The sequence below is a fragment of the Gigantopelta aegis genome, chromosome 9, assembly GCF_016097555.1.
Source record: "Gigantopelta aegis isolate Gae_Host chromosome 9, Gae_host_genome, whole genome shotgun sequence".
Classification (NCBI taxonomy): domain Eukaryota; kingdom Metazoa; phylum Mollusca; class Gastropoda; order Neomphalida; family Peltospiridae; genus Gigantopelta; species Gigantopelta aegis.
The window spans coordinates 41,621,467-41,634,315 of NC_054707.1; the positions used below are offsets into that span (position 1 = coordinate 41,621,467).

A 12,849-nucleotide genomic window follows, 5' to 3' on the forward strand; every position below is an offset into this window, starting at 1 on the left:
ATCTTTAATAAAACTCATAAACTAATAAGTAGTACATGTGGCCTTTTAAAATGTTAAAAAAAGTTTGTTTTGTTTAATAACACCACTGGAGCACATTTATTAACTAATCATTGGCTATTGGATTTCAAACATTTGGTAATTCTGACTCGTAAACATGAGGAAACCCGCTACATTTTCCCTAATGCAGCAAGGGATCTTTTATATGCATTTTCCCACAGACAGGAAAGCACATACCATGGCATTTATCCAGTTGTGGCACACTGGTTGTCACGAGAAAAACCCAATCAGCTGAATGGATCCACCGAGGTGGTTCGATCCTGCGACGAAAGCACCTCAAGCGAGCACTCAACCGACTGATTTTAAAATGTAGTCAATAGAGAGAAATGTTACTAATAAAAATCATTAGCACTGCCAATGTTAATTTATATTCTGTCAGTTCTTCCTCAGCAAGCCAGACACTTTATCTAAAACAACTACAGTCTACATTATTTAAAGTTTATTTGAAATGGAATAATTCATATAATTAATAGAAATACACTTTTAAAATGATGTCCTAATGGTGGGAAGGTACTTGTAAAAATGCCTTACTTCTAATGCAAAAATGTAGTGGGTTCCCCTATCTAAGACTGTGTCAGAATCATCAGAAAGTTTACATGCCATAACCGATGATTAGTAAATCAATGTGTTCTAGGATTGTCATTAAACAAAACAATGCTTGGGTGTCGTTAAACATTCATTCATTCATTCATTTATTCATTTAAACAAAGCAAGCTAACTTCTTAAAATGAATATAAAATTGTTGGTTTCAAAGTATCACACATCATATATTTGCTCATTATATAATAATAATAATAATAATAATAATAATAATAATAATGTGATTCGGTGTCTAAGGTTCGAGTCCCATGAGAGACAATTTGTGAGGCCAAAACGGATTTGCATCCCTTGTGCCCGTGTGTTTATATATTAGTATTTGTCTCTACTAGTCAAAACCGACATACATACAATATATAGCTAGTTATACATCTATACATACTTGCCAGTGCCAGGTGTTCCCACAAGTTCATGTACCATAAGGGTCATTGGTTAAATTAATACTATTATTTTAAATAATGTCTCAGTAGCCGAGTGGTGGGTTGGGAATTGCGGACGATTCAGTGTCTAAGATTCGAGTGCCAGGAATGGTATGAGAGACACTTTGTGAGACCAAAAAAGGAGTTTTATCCTCTGTGCCCTTGCATTTATATCTATGTATGTACTAGTCATACCAGACATACATACAATATATAGATATACATGTATACATACGCACGCACGCACGCACGTACGCACGCACGCACGAACACCACACACACACACACACAACCCCACAAATAAGCACAGGCGTGCGCGCGCACATATACACACGCACACACATGCATCAATATTCTGATATAAGATATTGGATGATTAATTTTAATTTTAAATTACTGTTATTTCATTTCTATCTTCAGATATGGACTAGTTTATCTACATTTTTGGCACTTGTTGCTGTGAAACAAATTTGTCATTTATTTTATGAATAAATAGTTTGGGCTTCTTACAAATATTAAGACGACCAGAAACACATGGAATATACGGACACTGATATTCTAAACAGGAAAATATATTTAATATGTAAGTTTAATCGTAGAAATATTTTATTAGTCGGAAACATCTTACAATGCAGCAAACTCAGGAATGTCCCTTTAAAAGCAAAAAGAAAGCTGAAATGTTACTCGAACGCATCAACTACTAACATCATCTTCATCATTATCATCGTCGTCATCGTCGTTGTTGTTGTTATTAATAATAATAATATTATTATTGTTGATGTTGTGTGGATCAGTAAAACTGCTAAAAAATAACGTTTCTGCAATTTTACTTTTAATTTCTATCTATTTTCGTTCCTGAAACATTTGAAATGTTTAAAATAGCCAATAAAAACATCTAATGTCTTCAGTATCACTACGTGTACGTTTAGTGGTTTTCCATTTATGAATTAGCTATTTTGTTATTTCTGTCTAGGAAGTTGCCGTTTTAGACACTGTGGTATTGATTGACGGTTTTAACAATGACAATAGCTGTTTTAGGAATATCTGATACGTTTTAAATATAATAACGTAAAACAGAATTGTGTATATGTGTATTGTATAACGCCAACGCTTATATACAGGAAATATCTAAATCATATGGAAATTGGGGCGCCACGTTATCTTAAATTGAAAAATGTTTGTTTTTTTATAGTCGAGCAAAAATTAAAATTTAGTACAGCTAAACTACTGAATAATTCAGCAATGTTTTTGATTTGTGTATTTATATGATTTTACACAAAAATATATATGAGGGAGAGTTATCCAGTTGCATTTTTCCGAATCCGATTGCAAATTTTAAGAAACTGAAGAGGTTTTAGATACTGGATAAAAGTACGTAAAATTACTACTTTTATGTACGAGGAAATGGATCAGTGTTGAAATAATTGGTTAATGAATATTAAACAATAACATTGCAATTTGTCAAAACGACGCATACATTTAAACATGAATATTAACTTAAACTGATGACAATGTTTACAATTTACTAATTGAAAACATAACCTGATTTTAGTATTTAAAAATGTAGTGAACGTGCACGCATCACAATTAAAAGTAAAGTTTGTTTTATTTAACGACGCCACTAGAGCACATTGATTTTTTCATCTTATCATCGGCTATTGGACGTCAAACATGTGGTCATTCTGACACTGGTCTTTTTAGAGGAAACCTGCTGTCGCCACATAGGCTACTCTTTTTACGACAGACAGCAAGGGATCTTTTATTTGCGCTTCCCACAGGCAGGATAGCACAGACCATGGCCTTTATTGAACCAGTTATGGATCACTGATCGGTGCAAGTGGTTTACACCTACCCGCTGAGCCTTGCAGAGCACTCACTCAGAGTTTGGAGTCGGTATCTGGATTAAAAATCCCATGCCTCGACTGGGATCCGAATCCAGTACCTACCAGCCTGTAGACCACATCACAATTAATTAAATATGTTAATCTCACTATGTTCTATTATTCATAATAACGGTGGAACTGTGACAATATATGTTATCAGTATTCAGGGGCGGATCCAGGATATATTTTGCAGTGGGGATTAACGGGAAAAGGCAATATGGACTAACTCATAACTGAATAGTTATGGGGGGGGGGGGGGGGTCCCCTGGTTCCTCCTCCTTTGGGTCCGTATCTAGTATTAAATTATACATTTGCTATGAATGTGTTACTCTATAATACTTACAGTTAAATATACATTTTTCTCACATTGAGCAAATCAGTGAAGAAAATCAATAAGAGTTTCCAGCTTGTGTGGTTATTTTTGTACGGAATAGGACAACAAAGGCACATCAAATATAAAATACATTGGTTCACTATATACTAGTCGCTATGTATACGCTACCTCTTAACGCGATAACTGGAGGTGTCTAGCAAATATAATACCTAGAAAATGTATGTGATTATAGATCTAAACGACAAAACCGTTATCCGTGATCAATACCATATCTCTGCACAGTACAGAGTCAAATGGGCATTTGGCAAAATAGAGGTTGATTCCATGTATCTCATATTTAGTGCCTCATCTATAGGAGTACAGCCACTCCTGAGGAGATCTTTTACTGGACAATACATCAGTTTGACTGCTACAAAGATAATTGGAACTCCAGTCTAGTTTACTAAATCATTACTAGCACAGGACAGAGCTCGTTGGAATAAATACGGCTGTGATGACATGCACTCATGAGTGTGTTTAGAGAATACACTACCAACCATTAATTATGGCATTATTTTATTATATTTTTATGTTTTGTTTTGATTATATTCAATTACGATTTAAGCATGCAGTCGTTGACGTATATCTCAGCTACTTGGAATGTGTATTTAGGTCAATGATTAGTTGTTATTTATTCCACAACTTACCAATAATATCCACGTCATAAACCCATTTCGTATTGTGGTGTATCAACTGGGTTAATATACTTACTGCTGTCAATTGATAACGTGTGTACACAACAGTAAGACCTGCACACCTGTGCGTAACGTTTTGATAATATTTAGTCAAACTTCATTTATGTCAATCGTGATGACGTCATATTATTGTACTATTACTATATTTATTCCAATGAGCTCTGTCATGTGCTTGTTTTGATTTAGTAAACTAGTCTGGAAGTGGCAATCTTCTTTAAGCGGTGCAGGAAGGATGCACTGTCCAGTATTGAATTTCTTCGAGTGGTTATCCTCCTTACAAGAGAGAGAGAGAGAGAGAGAGAGAGAGAGAGAGAGAGAGAGAGAGAGAGAGAGAGAGAGAGAGAGAGAGAGAGAGAGAGAGAGAGAGAGAGAGAAGAGATCAAGAGAGAGAGAGAGATATTCATGGAATCAACCACAATTTGGCAAATGTCCATTCGGATCAGCATTGTGCAGAGATCTTGGATAACGATTTTGTTGTTCAGATTAGTTATAAGCCTTACCTCGCCAAACTAACCTGTAAACTGGATATATTTGTGGTCGTGATCTTGTAAACACGTTATGTGTCCTCTTAAAATTATTCTTGTGGAAGGGGCAGTTATAAGGAAGCTAAAACAACAAGGTACCAATATGCTTTTTTACAATAAAGGGATCAATTCATGATTCAGTATGATATGCTATCCTACAATGAAATATTGTGGCCCAACACATCACTGTTTGGTTTATGTTGATGAATATGGGTCACACCTAACTGCGTGGAGTATCTCATGTTTCTCATTTCAATACAAATTACACACCGAGTTAATTAGTGGGTCAAATTAGGGTACGTTTTGTTGTTATAGATTTCCATTTTAATTTTCACTGAAATCATCCCTTTGTTGTAAAAATGTGAGTTATTTTATAAGAAATGGTCATCAGGTTCAAAAGTTATTGCGATTTATTTAAGTGTACTAGTTCATTATGTTTTTTTCACAGACAGTCTACAGGGGCGTATCCAAAACATGTTTATATCGGGGGGATGCGGAGGGGGGGGGGGGCTGCCCCCGTGAAAAGTTTGAAACTCAGGACGCCTGTAGATGCATTCTGAGCCTTTTCTGAGACATTTTTTCTTTCTTTTTTCGGGTCAATTTTAAGAGGATATTTTATAGAACAATTACTGACAGCCTCGACCTATTCTCGGATTTGTTTTGCATTACACACATGCGTGATGTGCGTAATGGGCGCCATGCCTTTGAGTCTATACAATGTACCTCATGCTATATGGACATTAAGTATTTAAACATTAAGTGAAATTAAATCATGTTGCACTGACGTTTCTGACAAATAATTAGTATTTATGATTTAGGAATAAAAATTGTAATATGTTTTAATGTTACAAAACATTTACAAAATTAAGACAACTTATAGTTTTGTAACAAGATATATATAGTGTCCATAATAATCTAATAATTTTTGACTTGGTCAAAACAATTCTACATGCAGTTGATTTTTACAAGTCAGATGTACGGAGAGACTCTGCAAAGTAATAGAAATGTGAAGTAGCTGGATTTGAAGATAATAAGAGTTGTAGAGTGGAACCGTAGTGTTCGTAACCTTTCAAAAAACATCATTATAAATGTATATACTTTATAAAAAATAATTACTTAAATGTTCTTGTATTTTATTTTAAAGAACAAACATATATAATATTGCTGAATTGGTAAGTGTTATTTCATCTAACAGTCACCCTTAAAAATAACAAAATTATGACTAGCAGGACATTCCTCATGCTGAATATATTTATGAATTGTGTTGAGAGTTTAGCTAATGTTTAACTTGCATAACCAATTAAGTTCACATTGAGACATAACATTAAAGATAGAATCCTACAAATAACTTATTACTAGGGGTGCTTTAGTGTCCGTAACCAAACAAGTAATATTGAAACTTTGTGGTAAAATGTAACTTGCCCACAACCAAGTGATTAAATGTCAACAGTAATACCAGTAAAATATAGATTTTATATAAATATGATATATTTTTGGAAATTACCATTTTATTACATTTTGTGTTTAGTGTTTAAGGTGAAATTTGAGAAAAAAAATAAACAAACAGTTTAGTCAAATCTTAACAAACATTTTCGTCAAATCGTTCCTAAAAGTTACCTTTACAAACAAGTCATATATAGTAAACAAATTAAGTTACACTGAAACATAATACAAGTAGCAAGCTTGATACTGATATGTTAATATTTTGAAAACAAATATGTTCAGTTGATTGATTATGGACACTATCAGATCTCACATCCGGCCATGAACAGTGGATTTGCAGCTGATGAAATGGAAAATATTTATAATCATCTCAAACATTTTAAAACTGTATTTTTTAAATATGGGAAATGTTATTTGTTTTGTTTCAAAACTTTTATAGTTATATTCAAAGTTGAATGATCTTATTCAAATTTATGACTACTGTTACGTTTTAACAAGGTTACTGTTTACTTGGTTTTAACAAAAATACCATTTATTTTCTGACTGTTTCGTGAACATTTGAAGCTAATTAATACACCTTATTACTTTTTAGACAGTATATATATTACAATGCTGTGTATTTACAGTAGGCTTTTATATCTAAAGCCAAGGTTTTGTTTGGTATTGTCCATAACCAATTATTACTGATTTTAATATTTCAGGTTCTTTGCCTGTCAAAGTTGAGTGTAAATCAATATATTGAGCCTTAAAATAACCCTATTACAACAAATACATGTAGTTGGAACTGAAACTATAATTTTAAGATATCTCAGAACAACTGGCTGTTTTATTTTATCTCTTACACTCATATGTCTTAGTCATGTGATGTATAAAAGCAAACATGGTTCTTTAAAAGTCAGTTAAATCTTAGATAAAATAAATATTATGTTCACAGTTATTCATGAATCGGGCATCATGGCAAATAAATACCACAATATTAGATGGATGAAGTGCATTCATGGTTTGTTATATAAGATTGTAGTGTCCGTAACCTTAAGGTGAAAAAGGAAGAAGCTACTGTCATAAGCATAAACTTTGAATTATAATTCCAATTGGTACATTTACCAATAGTGAAATGAGCATACTTTAGTTAAATAAACTTTCGTTAGATCTACCATGAACTATTAATACAAACAGAAATGAAGTGTGGAATATTTTATGGATATGGCATACCATAATAGTGAATATATGGCAAAGATAAAATATTTAAGTTTCACAACAATTGTTACAGCATGAGTTTGTTGGAATACATTAAAAGAAGTAAATAAACATTGATCTAGTTTGTGTTTTTGTAGTTTGTTATATTTTGTCATGATGTTATAGTACCAGAGTAGTGTCTATAACCACCCTTTTTTGGCAGATGAAAAAGTGTCATAACTTTTTAGTCAGTGATATTTGCTGAATTTTGTTTGCACTTACAACCTTTTTAACATTCTGCATCAGACAAATATAAGTTTTGAGTACGAAAATTAAACTTTATTTTTGGACCCATGTGGAAGTGAATGGTGCCCTTTATTGTAAAAAAAAAAAGCCGAATGCAATTAAAACATTACTGGTATCTTTTGTTAACCTGTCAGTTCATCACTGGTGATTAATTATTAAAGGGACGACATAATATTGGCATAATATTTCTTAATTTGTCTTGCATGTAAAGATTATACAATGAATTATAATTATGTGCAATAAAAAACCCCCACCAAAAACCAACAACACCAAAAACAAAACAAAAACAAAAACAAAACAAAAACAAAACAAAAAGAAGAAGAAAGAATGAAAAAAGAAAAGAAAAGAAGCAACAGCCAAAAACCTCGACCAAAAAAAGAAGAAAAAAAAGCCATTACATCAATATATATTTTCATCCATGTATGTGTACAATCTCACATACATATATATTATATAGTATTACTGGGATGGGACGTAGTTCATGATAAAGCGCTCGCCTGATGCGTGGTCTGTCTAGTATCGATTCCCGTCGTTGGGCCCATTGGACTATTTCTCGTCCCAGCCACAAATGGTATATCAAAGGCGGTGATATGTGCTATCATATCTGTGGGATGGGACATATAAAATATATCTTGCCACTAATGGAAATGTATGGCGTTTTTTTTTCTCTAAGAGTATATGTCAAAATGACCAAATGTTTGACATCCAATAAATCAATGTCATCTTGACTAGCGGTGTTAAAAAAATTAATCATTTTGTAGTTATGTATTACAAACACGTGAATATAGCCGTCAAAATAGTCAGCGATGACACGTGCATCTTTCTGTTAATACATCATTCTGCACCATCAAGTATACATTTGACTGAAAACTATTCCCCTCTTCTTGGTTAGTCAAAAGTTGTGTATTTGTAAATATATTTGAATTCATCTGAAACTTATTTCCCTCTTCTTGTTTAGTCAAATGATGTACTTGTTTATGACTGAGTCACATATCCACCGATTCAGGATAAGGCGCCCGTACGGGCCCAAAATTCGGGGGGAAATTTACAAAATCTCACGCCGACCACAAGGGTGCCGTGGCTATCCTGGGTGCGTCTTGGCGTTCTTTCCTCGCCGTAGGGCGCATTGGAAGATTTCAGCGCGGAGTTAAAAGTTCCCGATGTGTCCTTTTAATATTTACTGGCCGTAAGCCCGTAGACATGTTGTAGACAGCATCGCACGGGCCCAGTACGGCCCCTGCACCGAATGCCGTACGGTTTAAGCGGCCCAAACATTTCCAAGATCATCGTACGAGTATCTTACGATATCCGTGCGAGTCCCTCACGAGTCCCGTGCGATGTGTAAAAATCGTACGGGTATCCGTGTTTGTTCATTATACAAACATTCATCTGACAACGATTTTTCTCTTGTTATTTAGTCAAATGTTGGTTTTGCTTAATATAAATGTATATGTAAATATAATTAAATCCATTGAAACGATTTTCCTCTTTGTGTTTAGTAAAATGTTGAGTTTGTTTAATATATTTGATAAAAGTAAAATATGTTTAAAACCACAAGTTTAAAATCTCAATCTAAATGCTGACATCGTCAGGAGAAAAACGTATTTGTAAAAAGATTGAAATATTTGTTTAAAATATTATAAATTCATATGAAAACATTGTGCTTGTTTTATGCATTTTAAACATATTATAGTATTTGTTTATTAGTATCGTCATTAACATGCTTCTTTCGTTGCTAAGGATATTACCTGGTTCAAAATTGTTCGAGAATTTAATAGACGTAGTCTTTGTTGCCCATACAGTTTACATTGAAAGGAATAATAGAACTACATTCAAAGCAATATTCACAACTATGTGACATGCCGAATCGATATTAAAGCAACAACGATGTGGTTTTAAATACTTAAGCGTGGTTTAATCATGTATGTAAAATAGTTTCCTTTCGATTTCCATATAAATCGACTAACGTTAATTTTGAAGCAGATAAAACTTGTTGACCATTTCGAATTTTTGTTTCCAAATTATTAAAAAGAAGTTAATTTGAAATTAATAGATTGTACTTTTAATATTCGAAAAAAATGAGGAAAGAATTTGTTCTATCAAATTAGATATGGAGATTGGTCTACTACAGTGGATAGTTTGTTCAACACACACACACACACACACGCACGCACGCACGCACGCACGCACACACAGTGAGTGAGAGAGAGAGAGAGAGAGAGAGAGAGAGAGAGAGAGAGAGAGAGAGAGAGAGAGAGAAACACTCACACATACATACATATTCTCATTAATACAATTTATATTCATATATACACAGGTTAATTACACGCTCACATAATGCGAATACGCACACACAATACGTATACGCCCACATAGACAAACACGTCATTATTATAAGACAACAGGTGGGATTTATGACACAAAAGGCTGAATTTTTTAATTTTCTAATACGTAGGCCTGTAGCACTGCGTCAGGACATCTAAAGTTAGACATGTGTTAGCATAAACGACAATTGCATTAGGAGAAATAATTTTCCCCCTAGAGTGTGCATAAGTGAAATGGTTCAATCACGCTTAAGAATTGTAATGAAAAGGATCATCGCTGTCAATAAAACTAAGTACACGTCACTACGTCACTATGGAGTTGATTTTGGCTTGCGACAGTGACGTAGTCATGACGTACTGAAATGGTTTCCTATAAAGAAACATGGGGTTGTTTACTTCCCCATTGCAAGCCTAGACCGCATCTCAGCATTTGTGTGATTTGTAGAAAAAAATAGCTTTCAAAATAACATATATCACTGATATTGATACAGATACAACCGCCTGCGAATATAACTCGAATGCCCTATAAATACCAACACTAATGTCCCGATAAAATTGACCTATCTTCGATGTAGTAATTTCTCATAATAGCAAATAAAGTCCAGGTCGCATCAAACTTGCAAACGCCAGCATCCCTGTTCCGTTACGCGCCAGCCTTCCTCGTTTTTAAGTCACATCCTGGCGGCTAAAAATAACAGTATTGATTTGCTCATCTACAGAATTGATCTTTACCAGAATTACCTCTGCGGGCTAAAAATATCACCAGCTTGGCTATATTGGTAAAGTCACGTGACGGCAAGAAATGCGATCGTTAGACAGTGATCAGTGTTGGTTTCTTGCTAAAGAAGCTGATGCAGTTCTTGAGATAAATGGCAATAAATATTTGTTTTTTGTCTTACGACTCTCTGGGTTTGAATTAAATACAATTTGACCAGATATTCTGTGGTAGTCTGAACTTTAACAATAAAATAACAAGAATAGCCTTTATGGTTGAATATTACGTTAGTGTTCAGATTTCGTTTATTAGAACATCCTGGTCAACAATAAAATAACAAAAATAGTTGTAGTCTTTACAGTTGAATATTATGGGTTTTTTTGTGGTCAGGTTTCTTTTATTTCGACATTCTGGTTAAAATAAAAGAACAGAAATAGTTGCAGTCTTTACAAATGAATATTATGTTTGTGATCAGGTTTTGTTTATTACGATATTCTGGTCAAAATTAGTTAGTTTAAAAAAAGAAATTGTAGTCTTTACAGTTGAATATTATGTTATTGAACGATAAAACAACAACAAAAAAGGTTTTGTTGTTTAATATTTTGTTATTGTTGGATTCGTATGCCATTCTTGTTTACAACGTGTTGTTGTTGTTTATTGTCATAACGTACGTGTTTTGTGGCATGTATGTCTTTAGCTAATTCTGTCGTGGCATTAACAATCACAAGAAGAAAAAAACCCATAGTAAACCATTATGGCAGATTAATTTGTTAGTATTAATATTTTGTTCATTACTCTGTTATTATTAATGTCTATTTAATGTACATGCATTTTTAACTTTGAATGACCAGAATATAACTAGACATTCTATGGTTGTTTTGCCAACAACAGCCGAAGAACAATACTAATTCTACAGAAAATGATGTCATTAACGGTTCTTTTATTAAGCTATTGTTGTGAACGAATAATTAACATACATATTTGTAGAAGTATTTAATTTTAAACGTGGCAGAAATCCTATAGTGGATGTACCAGGAAGAGGACTAAAAATATAAAAGTCAACGACTAAACCGTCAATTGTCCTTTTTTTCTAATTACACTATTGTTGTCAAAGGCTGCACTTTATTGAACATCTATTTCGGAGTTTGAAAATACACATTATTATATTCGGTTAATTGAACTACTATTGTATGGATATCCTGGTGGTCGGGCGTCTATTGTCCTAAAGTCATGTGCACGTGTGAGAATGTGTGTTTGTGTGTGTATGTGTGTGTGTGTGTCTCTCTCTCTGTCTCTCTGTCTCTCTCTCTGTCTGTCTGTCTGTCTGTCTGTCTCTCTCTCTCTCTCTCTCTCTCTCTCTCTCTCTCTCTCTCTCTCTCTCTCTCTCTCTCTCTCTCTCTCTCTCTCTCTCTCTGTGTATATGTGCCATGTGGAGGGAGAAATAAAAATAAACAAAGTTCATGGAGTGTGAAATACCATGCGAGTTGGCACAGTAGGTTCGATCCCTGCCAACTGACGCTTTGTGTTTCTAATTTTTGAATACAACAAATGCAATAATAATAATATTATTATTAAGTTCTTTAGAAAATTATTATTTTTTGGTTTCGCTTTGAAACGGTTTTGTTGTCAACGTATGTTTATTCTGGAGTATTTACCATTGATTGTAACACACATTACTAAAAATCTTTATACCAAAAACAATAGTATTTATCAATAGATGCCTGACTGACTTTTAAAATGATTAAACTACTGTTTACAATGCTTAAGGTGTGAATTTTGAAGTTTGAATTAAATACACGTGGTTACAAAAGTGATGTTGGTCTTACGATAACACCTATCAAAATTTAGAAACCCCCAAAATGGAAAATACAATGCAGATCACAATGATTTGATCCTTTTTATATTAAATTGTTTTCTTTACCGATAATATACATACATAGGTTTGGAGTATTGATTTAATATGCATCTGATTAAGAATCCTATTGTACATTGTAGTCGGCTTACTTACAACAAACAAGAAATAATACACGTAATCGTATGCGTATAATTTCAGTTATTTGTGTCAAAGTATGTTTATTATATATCAGTCTATTTTGAAATACTACTATTTGATTGTGAATAAAAATTAAATATAAACAAATTGAAGCGCGGCAGCATTCATTGAACACACACACACACAAAGCTTCAAGATGTTCATGGGTCAGATGTAAATCTAAACTACACGACCGTATCCCCGCACAATGCAGAGTCGCACAGTGCAGTCATTTGGCAAAATAGTGGTTGATTCCATGAATCTCTATCTATTGCCTCATCTATAGGAGGACAGCCACTCCCGAG

The 12,849-nt window shown here is 33.6% G+C and overlaps 1 long non-coding RNA gene across 4 annotated transcripts in view; it reads left to right on the top strand.

Annotated features, from left to right (window-relative positions):
* Window positions 1-12,849, top strand: part of LOC121380479 — a 59,461-nt gene that overhangs the window by 7,721 nt on the left and 38,891 nt on the right. The window lies entirely within an intron of this gene.